This window comes from Oxyura jamaicensis, chromosome 1, assembly GCF_011077185.1.
Source record: "Oxyura jamaicensis isolate SHBP4307 breed ruddy duck chromosome 1, BPBGC_Ojam_1.0, whole genome shotgun sequence".
NCBI classification, from domain to species: Eukaryota; Metazoa; Chordata; class Aves; order Anseriformes; family Anatidae; genus Oxyura; species Oxyura jamaicensis.
The window spans coordinates 159,763,965-159,779,461 of record NC_048893.1 but is presented as its reverse complement, the minus strand read 5'-3'; the positions used below and the strand labels follow the sequence as shown (position 1 = coordinate 159,779,461).

At 36.7% G+C, this 15,497-nt stretch overlaps 1 long non-coding RNA gene across 6 annotated transcripts in view; it reads right to left on the bottom strand.

Annotated features, from left to right (window-relative positions):
* LOC118163418 overlaps positions 1 to 15,497 on the bottom strand; it is a 52,933-nt gene that overhangs the window by 25,431 nt on the left and 12,005 nt on the right. For 4 of the 6 annotated variants that reach the window (XR_004749046.1, XR_004749045.1, XR_004749044.1 and 1 more), the window contains exon 2: positions 643 to 704. The exons of 1 other annotated variant lie outside the window; for it this stretch is intronic. This is a non-coding gene — a long non-coding RNA (uncharacterized LOC118163418). Of the gene's footprint in view, positions 1 to 642; positions 705 to 1,241; positions 1,295 to 15,497 lie in introns of those variants that run through there. One more of the 6 variants, XR_004749041.1, reaches the window with a different exon arrangement.

The window sequence follows — 15,497 nt, the reverse complement described above, 5'->3', positions numbered from 1 at the left end:
AAGAACAGAAAGAAGTAAAATAAGGAGGCTTCCTGGACCTTTCACAAACTTCAACCTTACATCTGGAGATTTACAGTTTATTTTGATAAAAAGTCACTTGCCCCTTTGCTAGTGCCCATATACCTTAACAGAAAGAGACATCCTGATTCCCATGGATAAGTGAAACAGTCATGTGTTCAAGCAATATGTCAGATGATGAGAAAATTAATTCAGTTCAATTCACCTTTCTCCTGGCAATGTGCTCAGCCTCCAAAGTTTAACCCTTTAGCAATGCAAAGTTGCTTGCCCGAGTTTCCAGGCTGTCTCCCACACAATGACAAAATACTGCAAACAAAGTTATTACTACAGTATTTCTGGCAGCACCCAATCTGCAAAACCCTTGAAATGTGGTGCAAAACTCTTGTTCATCTGGCATGAGTCTAGCTGCCCTCTCTCAGGCCTTCTCTAACCATATGTTCACATCACTCCTGCTGACATTGGTGGGAATTGCTACGAACCTAGAGGAGAAGCCTATTAAAAACAAGTCTTGTTGTGCAGGTTATCATATATGCTTCAGTCAGAAAAAGAGGAACTTAGCTTTTTTCTATGACATAAGTCATAGGAAACTACTTGGATAGAACAGGAGTAAGAAAAATCTCTTACCTGGCTGATATCTACCTCTTGGAAATGAATGAACTTTTGCCATAGCTGATCTAGAAGTATTTCTGTAAAGTGTTGAATTTGGAAGAAAATTCACCAGAATCACAGAACCACAGAATAGTTAAGGTACCTTTAGAGGCCATCTGGTACAACACCCTTGCTCAAGCAAGGAAATGCCTAGAACAGGGTAGCCAGGACCATGTCTAGATGGCTTTTGAAGATGTCCAAGGAGGAAGACTCCACAACCTCTCTGGGCAATTTATTCCAGTGCTCCATTACTTGCACAGTAAAGTTCTTCCTGATGTTCAGAGGGAACCTCTTGTGTTCTGCTTTGTGCCCACTACCTCTTGACCTGGCCCTGGGTACCAGTGCAAAGAACCCGACTCTGTCCTCTCTGCACCCTTCCTTCAGGTATTTATAAACATTGATAAGATGTCCCCTAGCCTCTTCTTCTCCAGACTGAATAATGCCAGCTCTCAGCTTCTCCTACACAGGTGCTCAAATCCCTTCATCAGCTTAGTGGCCTTCTGTTGAACTCTTTTCAATATGTCCATGTCAAAACTTTAGAAACATTCTAAAAATATAAACTAGGTAAAACTTACCTGCTGTTAATTCTGTAGTACCTTGGCAGAGAGCTAACTTCAGAAAACTCAGACTATTTAAAATCTGAAAGAAACATGAAGTGCTACCTATTACAATAATTTGAATGGGGAAGTTCACAACATCCAGAGCACTTGACTCATATTTTCTGGAGATTTTATTTAAGTCTACATTTGCTGTGTACCTGGAGACATCACTTTCACAGGTGGGAAAGCCAAATGTTTTAAAGATAAAAACTTCTATTTACTCTATGGGTAGAAATTGCTGTGCAATTTAAATCAGTTTCTTGAAGTAAATCAAAACAGTTAAGTGGTCCCTATATATCAACACTGTTTTAACAAAATAGCTATTTATGCAAGCAAATGTATCTTTAGATACATTTAGAATATTCTATGAATTAAACTTAAGTGTATGGAATCCCTTTGATTTATCAGACCTGGAAAGTATTTCTCTTAGCTACCTACATGTCTGACTAGACTTCAGCCGTTATACTTAATATTTTATACTTTATATATGTACATCAGCTGGGTTAGATAAAATACTTTCTAGTATTTAGATCTGAAAATAGTAGGTGAAACATGGCTTTTCATTTTGGTTCCATCATTGGTAACAGTATAAAGTGCAATATAAAAATAACTTCCCATTGTTTTGCACTGCAAAAGAAAGCAAAATGAAATATAGATAAAATGCAGATTTTTTCATCAGTGTGGTTCATTTATACTCAGCCTAAACAACTTATTTTTCCATATGTTGTAGAATATGAGTGTATCATGCACATCCACATTGCTAAAAAAAATCACTTTAGTTTAAAGCACTATGAAGTTAATTAGACAATAGCATCATTTTGTGACTAATGAATTAGAAAGTGTGTTTCAGCCTACTGTATATATGCAATTTTAGGAAATTGTAGACTTTTTTTCTGACAATTCTTGCATATGACGGTCTCAGGATCAACAGTACAGATGAAAAGTTCAAGTAATTGAATAATAATATAGGAAGCCATTCTTTTCTAAATGGACTAGAGTGGGGGTCTGGACAGGGCAATTACAGATTAAAAGAGAAGGAGGAAACACTACAACCATTATATAGCAGAGGGCATAGGAATTCCTTGAGCTGTTTCCTCTTTAAATTTGGAAAATATTGATATTTCTGTTTGAAAGTTCTTCCCCAATGAAAAAAAAAAAAAAAAAAAAAAGAAAAAAAAAAGAAATGCCATATCTCTTTTTAATTTATAATGGTTATTAACTTTCAGGATTAAAAAATGTACCATGAATATTGTTCTGTACTTTGGAAAGACAAGGTTCCTTGATCTGTCTGCCACTTGTAAAGTGAATTTCTAGTCTGTCAATGTACACAGAGCCCATTCTTATGAATGGTTTTGCAGATATGTTCTGGAAGATAGAAAGAGGATTCAGCTTTCAGTTATGGAAATGCTTGCATCCCCTTATGACAGGTTGTGCTTGCCCCTTTTCTCTCTCTGCCCAGATATTATGCTGCTTTCTTCTGACTTCTCAGCCCTCACCTTGTTGCTCAGTCAGTCATCGCTGTATTATCTTGGTTTACAACAGTAATCCAACACTCTTTTAATCTCATTCTCTTTCCAGATATAATTCCAGCTCCCCAGTCCTAATTTCTCAGGCATTACTCCACTATGTTTTTATCCAAACCACTCTGGACTGAATATTTTCCTCCACTTAGTTTCTTTCTCCAGTCCCATTGTCCAGCCAAACTCTATTTTGCAACACCTCTTTGTCAGGTTTATGCAATCTCCTGTTGGTGTTAGCACATTTTCATAATTTCCTGATTACAGTTTCCTTATCTTGCAAGCACCACATTGGGGGAGGACCACTGGGGAAGGGGCACTATTGGGCAAGCACCACTATTTGAGGGAGGGTCACATCACCCTCTTGAAATATTCAATATTCAATACACTGACTATAGATGTAGCCTACATAAGACTATACTCCTAAATTATAAAGTAGTAAAGTGTAATGAATCATGCTCTGAGAATACAGAAGATAAAAGTTTTATGTTTATTATTTACCGAGACTTTTTATAACACTGAACTATCTCTGAGTTGTGATAATTGCTAATAATTTTAAATAATATATTACTTGACAACTTCTATATTCAAAATATATTTTTATTATGCTATGATTTAATAAAGAACTTCCATTTGCAAATGTTTTTAACCAAGGTATACAGTTTCTCCCACTAAGGGATTAGTATCTGCAGTAAATGTTCAACAGCAAAACTGCTGGGACTACGGAAGTGGCATTTAGCTGGAAGAAATGAAATGTTGAGTATGCAAATGGACCATGGATGCTGATTTGTTCTGAACCTTGCATGAAACATGCCTATAAGGAATACTTTACAGACTCAGGGATGACCCAGAATGTAAAATTTTTTCATTTGTGTAAGTTAAAATGTCACCAATGCATCACAGTAGTTAAACTAGACAGTTAAACTAGCATATTAAGGAAATCACAAAACTGATCAAAAATGTTTTTTCTTTACTTGTTTTTTGTTTTGTTTTGTTTTGTTTTTTTATGATAGCATTCTGTAGCTATGAAAATAAACACTTTAATAAACATTTTATTTTTATTTTTTGTAATGGTAAGCCAAAAGTCTTGTAAAGCTTGTAGAGTGTTTAAAAGCATGGAAAGAATTGGAGTGGTAGAAGTGGAGGTGTGATTGCCCTCCCTGTTTTTAAAGGTTTGTAGATTTACAGTTTGACTCCTTCAGAACAAGTATCTGGGGAAGAAAAAGCACTGTGAAGTCCTACACCAACATTAATTTAAAAATAGTTGTACAGCATTTCCTGGTGCTAGATATTTATTTAACTCCTGATTACTTGAATTGTTCGTTATCTAATATATACTAATGAACACTGATACTAGCACAAACAAAAAACACTGTGTTTTGAAATTTTCAGTGCTAAAAGTTTTTGTTTACAGCTAGACACAAATCATGTTTTATTTGCTCTTGAAAATGCTTATAAAACATCATACGCAGAGTTCTGTAATCACAACAAAGACTACTCTATTTTTTTTAATGTTACAGCACAGATCAGTAGACACTGCCAAGAATGGGGTCCTGTGAAACAAGACAGTTGAATTTATCTGAATATTTTTGAAGTTACTGATAGTTTTCTGGGCCCATTTCTCTTGCCTGTCTCCCTTGTGTTTTGATGGGCACAGACCAATCTGAAAATCAAGAGAAATGTTCAGCTGATGCTAAACATTTTAGGGAAGGAAACTGGATGTCAGTAGGAGAATGAAAAGGGAGCTTGAGGTGGAATCACGTCTGCTGAAGGACCACCATGGTCAGAGGTAACAACTGAAAATCACATGAATGTGCCCCAGTCTGCCTTACTGTCTGGAATGAATCAAAATTATTAAAATCAGTTCTGTCCACAATCATCTTGATAGCCATAACAAATTCATTTTTTAATACATAACTCTTTGTGATAAAATAAAAATCTTCTTTTCAAAGAGATAATCACTTCAAACTTTAGAAAGATTATGTAAATCAACTGTTTATTCTGTTATCTATCTTGTTTTGAACAGGTGATTCTATATCAGACAGGAAATCATTTGTCTCTTCTACCTGTATAGGTACTAACATACAATGCAATGCTGAATAAATATCACAATTCTCAAAATGCAGACTACAAAGACACTGATGAAGTATTATGACAGTGAAGAGTAATCCTGGCTTTCTGTTTCTACACAACAGTAGAGTGGTGAACACTGGCATTACTGTGTAGGCTAAAGACAGGCATGCCACAAAGACAACCAATCTCTCATCTGAAGAAACATGTAGTTTCCTCAGGTTCTAGATGAGAATCTTTGCTAGGCTGATTAATGTTTTGGATACCTGTGCATAAAGAAGAATACTTCCATTCTCTACTGTGATCACACCAGCACTTACCTTCACCTAGATTAAAGACATAAATAAAAAAGCCAATTTTATTAAAATAAGTGATTTGACATTGTGAGTTTCAGAAACAACTCTATAGAAGTGGTATATTCCAGTACAAACAGCTGTAAAAGCCTTAAAGGTACATTGGAATACATATTTTCATATTTTAACCTGTTGTTTCTTTTGAAACAGAAGGCAGGATAGAATTAGATGGAGGGTCCTGATCATTCCATCCCCTCAGGTGAATTTCATATGTTGAGGACAAACACAGAGGTCTGCTGGGAAAGATGCAGTTTGTCTTTTCTTGGGAATAAACAGGGCAATGGATTCAGGGCTATTACTGATATTTCAGATTGGATAAATATTTCCATCAGTCAAAAACTTGCAGTACCATCCTACAAATAAATCCTGGTACTTGACTGAAAACTTCTACTTTCTGTAAATATGATACTGTAGGAAGTGCACCTTTGAAATAGCTACCATCAAGATTTTGTCTCAATAATTACCAGTAATTGCTGTTAAATCATTTTGGATTAACCACATTTTTATAATTTCCATATGAAAATGTTTTCTTTACCACTGTAAGGAAATTGAAGTGAATTTTTGAATGTTTGTGGATGGATTACATGACAGTTTCTCAGCAGGCACAAGCACACTGAAATGAGAGTGTTGCTGCACAGCATGGACCACAGTGCTGCCAAACTTTCTCCTCTTTTCTCCATTTCGCTGTTCTGTTTTCTTATATCCTTATTTACATATGTGCTGTCCACAAATTTGCTTAACCCATCTTGTTCAGTCCCCTTAGTGCCCCAGATAACTGAGGGTGCTATAGAATATATTCACATGAGTCTATGTTGCTCTAAACATGCCATATGATGAATCAGAAGCAAACTTAATCATGCTTCCCTACTTACTATCCATGAAGTTTGATGACAAGTATCATATGTATCAGATCTGCATTTCTGATGGCCTTCTGGTTTCTTTCATTTCATGGAAGGACTTTCTCCCTTGCCAAGTGTAAAAGCCAGCCTATTAGAAACCATCCTGGAAAGGAGTCATGATAACTTTGTAGGAGAGGAGGATTCATATGGATTAATCTGCTTATATGAGAAAACACAGGTCAGTACACTGTGTGCTCCAGCAGTTTGTGTTGACCATAGTAATATATGCTAGTTAAATTGTGCAAGTATTTAATGAAAACAATAAGAATTAACAATGTACTTGCAAAAAGTTACTGGCCTGTAATTCTAAAATTTATTTATTTATGTATTTGCATTCTTACTAACCTTGCCAGAATACTTTAAGGTCCAGAACTCTTTCAGTCTTTGTATTTGTCTGAAGCCTAATAGAGTAACAGTCTGTTGAAATAGCCCCAAATACCCAGGAGGAGAAACTGCAGAAAGAATGGGCAGGGCACAAACATCCTATGCAGTATGCCAAAGCTATCTTAATTATTATTATTATTATGCACTGTTTCTATTAGTAACATACAATGCCTGTATCACAGCATGGTCCCAAAGGCAGCTTCTGCGTAAGCAGCTAAAATTTCATATCCTGCTACCTATGGCTACCTTGCACTTTTCTTGGTTCAGAGTGGTGAAGCCCTTCACATAGCTCAGCCTCCAAATCAGCAGAGTAAACATGCATAGGCTTAATGTTAAACATACCTTGAGACCTGTTTAGATCCTCTAGTCAATTAAGAAATGCATATAACTCATTTGTTAAGTCAATCACATGCTCAAGTGCTTCACCACATTGGGATCTAGGAATCTAGAGTTGAAGAAGATGTGTTTAAATAAGTTTTTCAAAGGAAGAGGAGGGAAATAACATGGCAAATTGTTCCATGTGCAATACAGCTATTCTGTCCTCCCGGTGACAATCCTTACTTCCTTCCCATAACCCTTGTGGGCCATTTCACTTTTTCAGTTCCTTAGGGAACTTCAGTTCCCTTTCCCTGCTTGCAGCCTGCACCCCCACCTCTCAGCCCTCTCTCCCAGACATCTCACACTATCTCCAGCTGTTCCCTGTGCTCTGGTCCAGGAGGAAGGCACTGTAGGGTTGGACAAGCTGGCTGGGGTGATGGCTTTGCTGACTGGCTGGCCTGCATGTGCACTGACTGGCCAAACAACAGCCTAGCTGAACACATCACCCCTGAATTCAGATTGATGCTTTTCTTTCAGAGGGCTTTAATTTGATTCTTCCTCCTGCATAGATCACATTCCTTATTATAGTTACCTATGAACATGTCACTACTGCTTGTTAAACGTCTATCGCTGAACCAATAAATAACACAGCAGCAACAGGGAGAAGGTAAAAGACTTACTCGGACTGGTACACTACTAGGGCATAAGATTGTTAGGATGCCATATATACTCAAACACATCAGTTTAAAAGATTACTTATAGAAACTATATATTTCTTAGGTACTTCAATGAAAAATACAGGTTTATTCTTCATTTGGATGTCACAACAGTGATCTTGAATAAAACACAATAGTTATACAGTGGATAAATACCATCCCACTGAAAACCATCTAGAAAAGTTGTCTAGGAAACTTAGTGAGATGAACTCACCATGATTCTCTATAGGACTTCTGACTCAGTTTTAGTACACTGAAATTAATCACGGAAATTAACCACTGACAACTGCCTACTACATCCGTAGGTACATAAATCTTGATTGTTTCCCCCTCACTTGGTATTATGTGAAGACTGACTCCTAGAACATTGTTATATCAATTGCAATGGCAATGACTTAGCTCTTGTTACAAAAATCAGGTGTAAAGAATACCGAAATATTCTGAAATGTACTTTTCAGTATAAATAAATAATATATGTATATATATATATATATATATATATATATATATATATATATATAAATATCCTGTCTCAGGTAATGATGTATCTTCAGGAGTTTCCTGGAGGATGTGTTAACACTGAAATGGGTGTAACAGGAAAGGTTTAATATGAAGAAAAATAATAATAATAATTCTATGTAAATAGTTGCTAAGGCTGAATCTATTATGCATGTTCAGAAAGAGATGAACAAGTCCAAAATTTCTATCTTGATAATCTTATATATTACATTATATAACCATATATAGAAGAAGTTTTAATAATTCCAGAGAAAGGAAAGAAAATTTTGCTGTGAAATCTGCCATACAAACTACCCAAAGTAATAAAGCAGTGCACTTTATATTGTACTCTGGGGCTGATACTATCAACAGTGCAGCAACTGAATTGACTAGGAATTTGTTTGTGCTGGAACTGAGGTAGTATGTGTCCTACAGTAGGTAAGTTCATAACAACTGAGAAAGAAAAGGGCAAGTTCTGTCCATCCCACAGGAGCTCACAAATGAATTTTGAAACTTAAGGAATCAAAATCCACCTCTTCTCAGTTCAGTATCATCATCATCAGTCAACACCAAGTAAGTTGGCTACATTTGCTTTGTAAAACTGAATCATTACCAAAGGCTCAGCAGCATGCCTTCTTCTGTGCCTGTTTTGTGTTACTTTCCTCCACCATGGTGTTTTTGGCTCCTCTCTTCCAGTTCAAGCCCCATTGTGCCATTCTCTTTTCCTGACTCACCATGAACATGCACATTACCTATTATTTTCCATGAACTGTATACAATCTCTCATGTCAAGCTACACTGAAAATTCATCCATTCCTTTTTGATGTCTTCCCAGTCACCCAGCTCTAGCTTAACTGAATCCCAGACCCACAAACCCAGATTATTTTTTACCACTTTTAATTTATATCTCAAATTTCCCCCTTTCCTGCTTTTACTTTTGTTTCTGCCAGATTTTTGCTATTCTTCCAAAAAAGCGTAGGCAACACAAATCATGACCTTCCTTCCTCACCTCGGCAAGCATCTCTATTTTCCCTCTCCTTTTACAAATCCTGCACTATTTTCTGTCACAGATATTGACATTTATCCTTCGCACTCTCCTCCAAACCTTGTCCACATGCCCCAGTGAACCTGTTCTATTCCAGCTCCTCACATCCTTTGTTGCTTTACACAGCCTCTCTCTTACTCTTCTTAAACTCACACTCTATTTTGACTTTCCTCTCACAGTACAATATGCTTTAGATGCTTCAGTCTTAGAAAATTTCTCTTTTGACCTTTATTTCCTCTTCACGTACAGCCGTAACTCTCTTATCCATTTCATTTTAAATTCATCAAATAGCTTGTTTGCAATAAAGAATCTGTAATTCTCCTCCTCCGTTTCCAGCCCATATAGCCTCCAAAACAGCCTTGTGCCCCCTGCTCTCTACTGAAACTGTTCTTTGCCAGAAAATCTAAAACCCTCTAGTAATTCTTGATCCCACCCTCTTTGACACATCCACCATCTTTTATGTAGATACTTTTCATTTTCTTCACAAAACATTTTGTGCTCCCTTTTCATCATATTGTCTTCTACCAGCCTTCCTTTCTATTCATACTTTTGCCCAATCCTTTATTAATCCATCACAAATTTCTTCCCCATGCAAGAAGGAGTTACAAAATGGCTCTTCTCTTCCTTTTTATTTATATTATTCTTAAAAGAAAATGAAGAGCAGATGCTTGAAGAGAAGGCAGATGCCTTCTCTAAACCTTCTCATTGCACAAGAAAGTACTTGGTGCTATGTGTGAATCTGCTTTGTGAATTTCTACTTGCTTGTGGATTTGTAACTTTTCAAGTTAAAGAGGGCTAAGCAAGGCCTTTATCTTCTGACAAAAACACTCTACTAAAGTTTTTTTGGATCACAGGATAACATTTTCATCTTCCTTCCTGTATCTCAGGCATATTATTAAAAATGTGACCATTAAATATATATATATATATTCAGACTGTACCAGACTGTATAAGCTATCTAAGACTTTTGGCAAAGATGATTTCAAGATGACTGTTTCTGTGTCCGCTCACTCAGTTATTCACTTCACACAAACGTGCACAAAGTCCTACATCACAGTCTATCTAAGTTATTGCAACTCTGTTTTCTCCACCATTAATAAATACTGCTTGTGTCATACTTGAATTGCTATTGCAAAGATTACCTCCTATCTCATTGCTTACATATTTCCTTTGCTTTTCTTCTCACCTCTTCAATTGCTTGCCGCAGTAGACATTATCAAACTTTGAAAACGCTCTTCACTCTTTCTGTTCTCTACTATTTCAAATTTTGTATTGATAACCAGACTGTGATGCACAGCCAGTGTCAGCTAGTGTCAGGAATGGTTCTCCTGGTTCCATTTTAAATAAGTATCTTAATTTTTGCCTAAGCTACCCTTCAAAATTGCTTTAACGCCTTAAAGAAAAAAAAAAAAAAAAAAAAAAAAAAAAAAAAATTTAAAAAATTCTTTTAAAATTTTATTAAAATATCTTTCAAAATTATTTTAAAAAAAAAAAAAAAAAAAAAAAAAAAAAAAAAAAGGCAATAAAGCTTCACAACTTCTTTTATCATTTTATTACTAGAAATATCATAATGTTGTTAAAAATAACAACAAACAACTGGCAAGCATAACATAACCGTCTATCAGTATTCCTCCATCTATGCCCATCTACCTGTAAGTATACATGGATTCTTGTTTTATGGTTAAATTGTATGCTCTTCAGGGCATGGTCTACCTGTCTTTTCTGTGTTTGCACATTGCTTAATACAATGATGTCCTGGTTCGTGACTCCTAGGTGGACAAGTAAATAATAATGATAATATCTCCACTCTTCCTTCTACAGAGCTCACCCACTGAGCTGACGGCCTAAATGAAACCCAGAGTGATTAATAATGCATCCTTTTACTGACTCTTACACGTTATTATTCTTGTCACCTGTCAGGATCCACTTTGAGGGAAATCTGTTGTTTTCTGATGAAAAAGAGAGTGAAAAAGAGGCAATTTCTTTTGCCCACACCTTCAAAAAAAAAAAAAAGAAAAAGAAAAAGAAAAAGAAAAAAGAAAATTAAAAATGGATGAATCATAGTGGCAATCATGAAAGAATTAAACCCCTCTTCTGGAAGGTAATCCCAGAAGGTGCCAGAGTTTTGAGGGGTTGTCACAACAATCCCTGGACATTGTATTTGTAATACAACTTTCAGCCTTATTCCAGTGCTAATTAGTGTTTGTTATTGTATGGACATTTGTCCACTGAAAACTAGACTGCAAGACCATCAACCTATTTCACATAGGCCACTGAACCGTAAGTAGATGATAATGAATTTTGGTTCCTACCAACCTGGACCAGATTTGAAGCAATGACCTAGAGGTGAGAAACTCTACATCTCATTACCATTCCCTGGAGTAAAACAGTTCTCAAATCATGGGATGAAAAGAAGGAGGGAAAAACCAAGCCTTCCTGGTGTGAGTTAAAGGTCTCCATGAACTTTGAATTTCAAAGCTTTGCTTCAGTCATTAATTTAATTCAACTTAAGTACACTCTAAAGTTTTTAATTTATACAACCAAGAAACTCAATAGTCAAAATAAAGAGATATTAAAACAATTTCAAAAAGAAAGGAAAGGTAGTTCCTTCTTGTTCCCATTCACCCATCCCCCTACTATTTTCTTTTGTCACAACAAGCCCAATAAGGGGGATCGGATTAAATATGATTGCCTACTATTCTGCCTAGCTGACAGCTCACCTACAGTGCTCTCAAAAATAAATGTTATGGCTGTTTTTGTATGAGCTTCAAACATGTATTTGGCCTTTTAATATTTTATTTGGTTTTATTGATTTTTGCTTTAATACTTTAAAGTTTTTGTAGCTGAAAAAAAATTGTTAGCATAGTGAACTACACAAATGGACCAGTTTATGTATGGATGTCTGTAAGATCCTGAGCCTGATCTTCTTTAGCAGTAGGCTGATGGAAAAGTTATGGATAGATTGTAAAGAAAAAATGCACATTTCAGCTTTTGCTAAATGGGTCTTGTGAAAATCAGCTGTCAAAACATTGCAAACTGGTGCCATAGAAATAAAAGCTAAAGAATAAACATAAGGTAATCAAATTCATTCTCACTAAACTTTAGATCTTCTGCTGTAATTCTTTATATAAAAAAATCCTTTTTTTTTTTTTTTTCTTGACCGTTAATACTGATAATTATATCTGTATTTCTTAAGAATATTATGAGTTGCCATTTCTGCATAGTAGCAGATTGAATTTATTCACCTTACGGATATATTATTATCACAGATAATAACTGCAGCATGATAATTATCATTAATTATTCATTTGGATTAAGAGGCAAATAGGCTTGCATTCAAGGGTCTTCCAGAGCAGTGTTCATTGTTCCAGGGCCCTGTGTGCCAGTGTGACTAATTCATACTCTTTTCAGTGCCACTGTTGACATCTGACCGGTCCCATATGTATTTATTTCAAAATATTATAAAAGGAATAAGTGCATCATTTCAGGACATAACCACTAAAATAGACATATGGTTCTTTTCTGCCCTCTCAGTGAGAATATGCAATTTTCTATTAGAAGATGTGCTCACGGAGTATCATTTCAATAGATCTGTGTGTATGCCCTATCTTTGCATTCCTGTGTCATCCTGTTTAAGCTTATATAAGCCAATATATTTACATAATAGCTTTTAGCACAAATAATAATGTGTGAAGCTGTACACTTTTCTGTTCACTGAACATAGTATTTAGTCAAACTGATTTTAATCCATTCTGAAGCAGAACTAGGTTTAATGTAGAAGCATCTTCTCAGTGCAAGGTTAGAAAAAGACAAGAGAAAGGAAAAGAAATAGATAGAAAGAGGGTATGGCTGATGAAAAAGGGACAATAAATAATATAAATGCTAATTCCTTTATGCGGCTTTCAGCCCATACTTATTAGCAAGCCTCTCTCTCTCATTCCCTCTCTAATCTTTGCTTCATATCTAAAAAAATGTCTTGAAGGTAGTAACACGATCATCTGAGGACCAACATGACAGCTCCAATATGCACAGAGTGATAAATGTCAGTCTGGCTTTTATAGCTCTGAGGCTGCACTTATATATGTCCTCTGTGACTTACCATCTTTGCTTCCACAGATGATTCCTTTTTATTGTTAATATGTCAGCATGGGTCCAGTGCTATTCAATATGAATTGTTCTGTAATAGTCTGGAATGCTTCTTCTCTAACTTCAGTTTTACCTTGTTTCACTATTCCTATGCTTAATTTTAAGGTCATATCTCTAATGTTCTGGAACAAAGGCAACAGATTCCATTTGGGGCAGCATACATTTTATAGGATATAAAGAAAGGACAAGGAAAGAAAAAAAGACATAGAGACAGCAAAATGAAATAGTGTTATCAAAGCTGTTAAAATACATTATGAGAATAGCAGAGACTACAAATTTCAAGATAAAGCCACAATTGAGAAGGATATTAACATAGTAATTTTCATAATCCCTTCTTGCACACAAATGCACGAACAATCCTGCATTGTTGGAAGGGAGACACAGGTACTTAGGTCAAAAGAGATGGTGGGACATGACAAAAACAAACAACATATTTGCAGTTGTCCCCATCAAAATATGCACTTAGAAAGAAAGAGAAAAAGAGAAAAGGTGGCAGAGCTTCACAGCCTGCCTGTATTATGTCCTCTTAATACTGACACATTCACTGTAAAGCTGGCTGCAAACATGGGCAAAGTCATCAACTGATACTTAAAAAAAATGGGGGGTGGGGGTGGGGAGCTTGAAATGGAAGCAGAGTTAGAGCAGGATTAAGTGAGAATTGAGATAGGATGGTTGGAGTGAAAGACTCACTACTAACCAGAGACAGGGAAAGAACTGTTTGCTCAGACTGGAAGGAGCAATGCAAGCTGGCAACATAAGATGAATGGTCTACAGAAATTCAACATTTACCCTTTGCATTGTGGAAGCATTAGAGACCAGCAACTGACCACACTGGAAATAGTACAAAGGAAATGAGACATTTCTTGAACCTTTCACAAGACAAATAATTTGACGCTGTCCCACACAAGATCCTTGTCTCTAAATTGGAGAGACATGGATTTCTTGGATGGACTGTGGAGGTAGATAAGAAATTGGCTGGATGATCACATTCAAAGAGTTGCGGTCAATGTTCAGTGGCCAGACAGAGACCAGTGATGAGTGGTGTTCCTCAGGGGTCTGTATTGGGACCATTAACATCTTTGTCGGATTCATGGACAGTGGGACTGAACACATCTTCAAGAATTTTGTGAACAACGCCAAGCTTAGTGGTGTGGTCAACACAATAGAGGGAAGGGATGCTATGTGGAGGGACTTAGACAAACTTGAGAAGTGGGCCTGTGCAAACATCATGAAGTTCAACAAGACCAAATGCAGGCAGGATCCTGCATCTGTATTGGGGCAATCACAAGCATGAATACAGGCTAGGTGGAGAATGGATTGAGAGCAGCCCTGATGTGAAGGAGTCAGAGTGTTGATGGACGAAAATTATGAGTTGATCAAGGATCTGGAGCATCTTGCCTATGAGGAGAGGCTGAGTAAGATGGGGCTTTTAAGCTTGGAGAAGAGGTGGCTTGAGATGATCTTATCAATGTGTATAAATATATGAATGGAGGATGCAGGATGTAGATGTAGATGTAGATGTAAAGTGCAAGGATCTTTGCAATAGTGCCCAGTGCCAGGACAAGAGGCAGTGGGCACAAAGTGGAAAACAAGAGGTTCCCTCTGAACATCAGAAAGAACTTCTTTACTGTGTAGGTTGCCTGGAGAGGTTATGAATTTTCCCTCCTTGGACATCTTCAAAACCCACCTGGACATGGTCCTGGGCAACCTGTTCTGGGAGTTTCCTTGCTTGAGCAGAGCATTGGACCAGATGGCTTCCAGAGGTCCCTTCCAACCTAAACCATTCTGTGATTCTGTGAAAAGAATTCTAAGACAGAGGAGGGTCTAGCTGAGTGTTAGGAAAAGTTTCTTCACCCAGAGGGTGGTTGGGCACTTGGACAGGCTCTCTAGGGAACTGGTCATGGCATCAAGTTGCTGGAGTTCAAGAAGTGTTTGGATGATGCTCTCAGACATATGGTTTAATATTTAGGTAGTACTGTGTGGAGCCAAGAATTGGACTCAAAAATTCTTCTGGGTTCTTCCAACTCAGGATATTCTATGTTTTACTTCAGGTATAGTGCATAATGTGACATAACATTAGTACCTCAGGACATAACTGGTATGTGGCACTGGCAGACAAAATTGCATTCATCAAGCCAAGGACAGTGAAGTTCCATGCATTTAGCATAGCTGTGATATTCATGTTTTGTTTCCAAACATTTCTTCATTCAGAAGGTGGAGAAACGAGGAAGAGCTTTTTATTTGGTGATAAGTGTTCGGTGGTGTGGTTTTTTTCTTTTTTTTTTT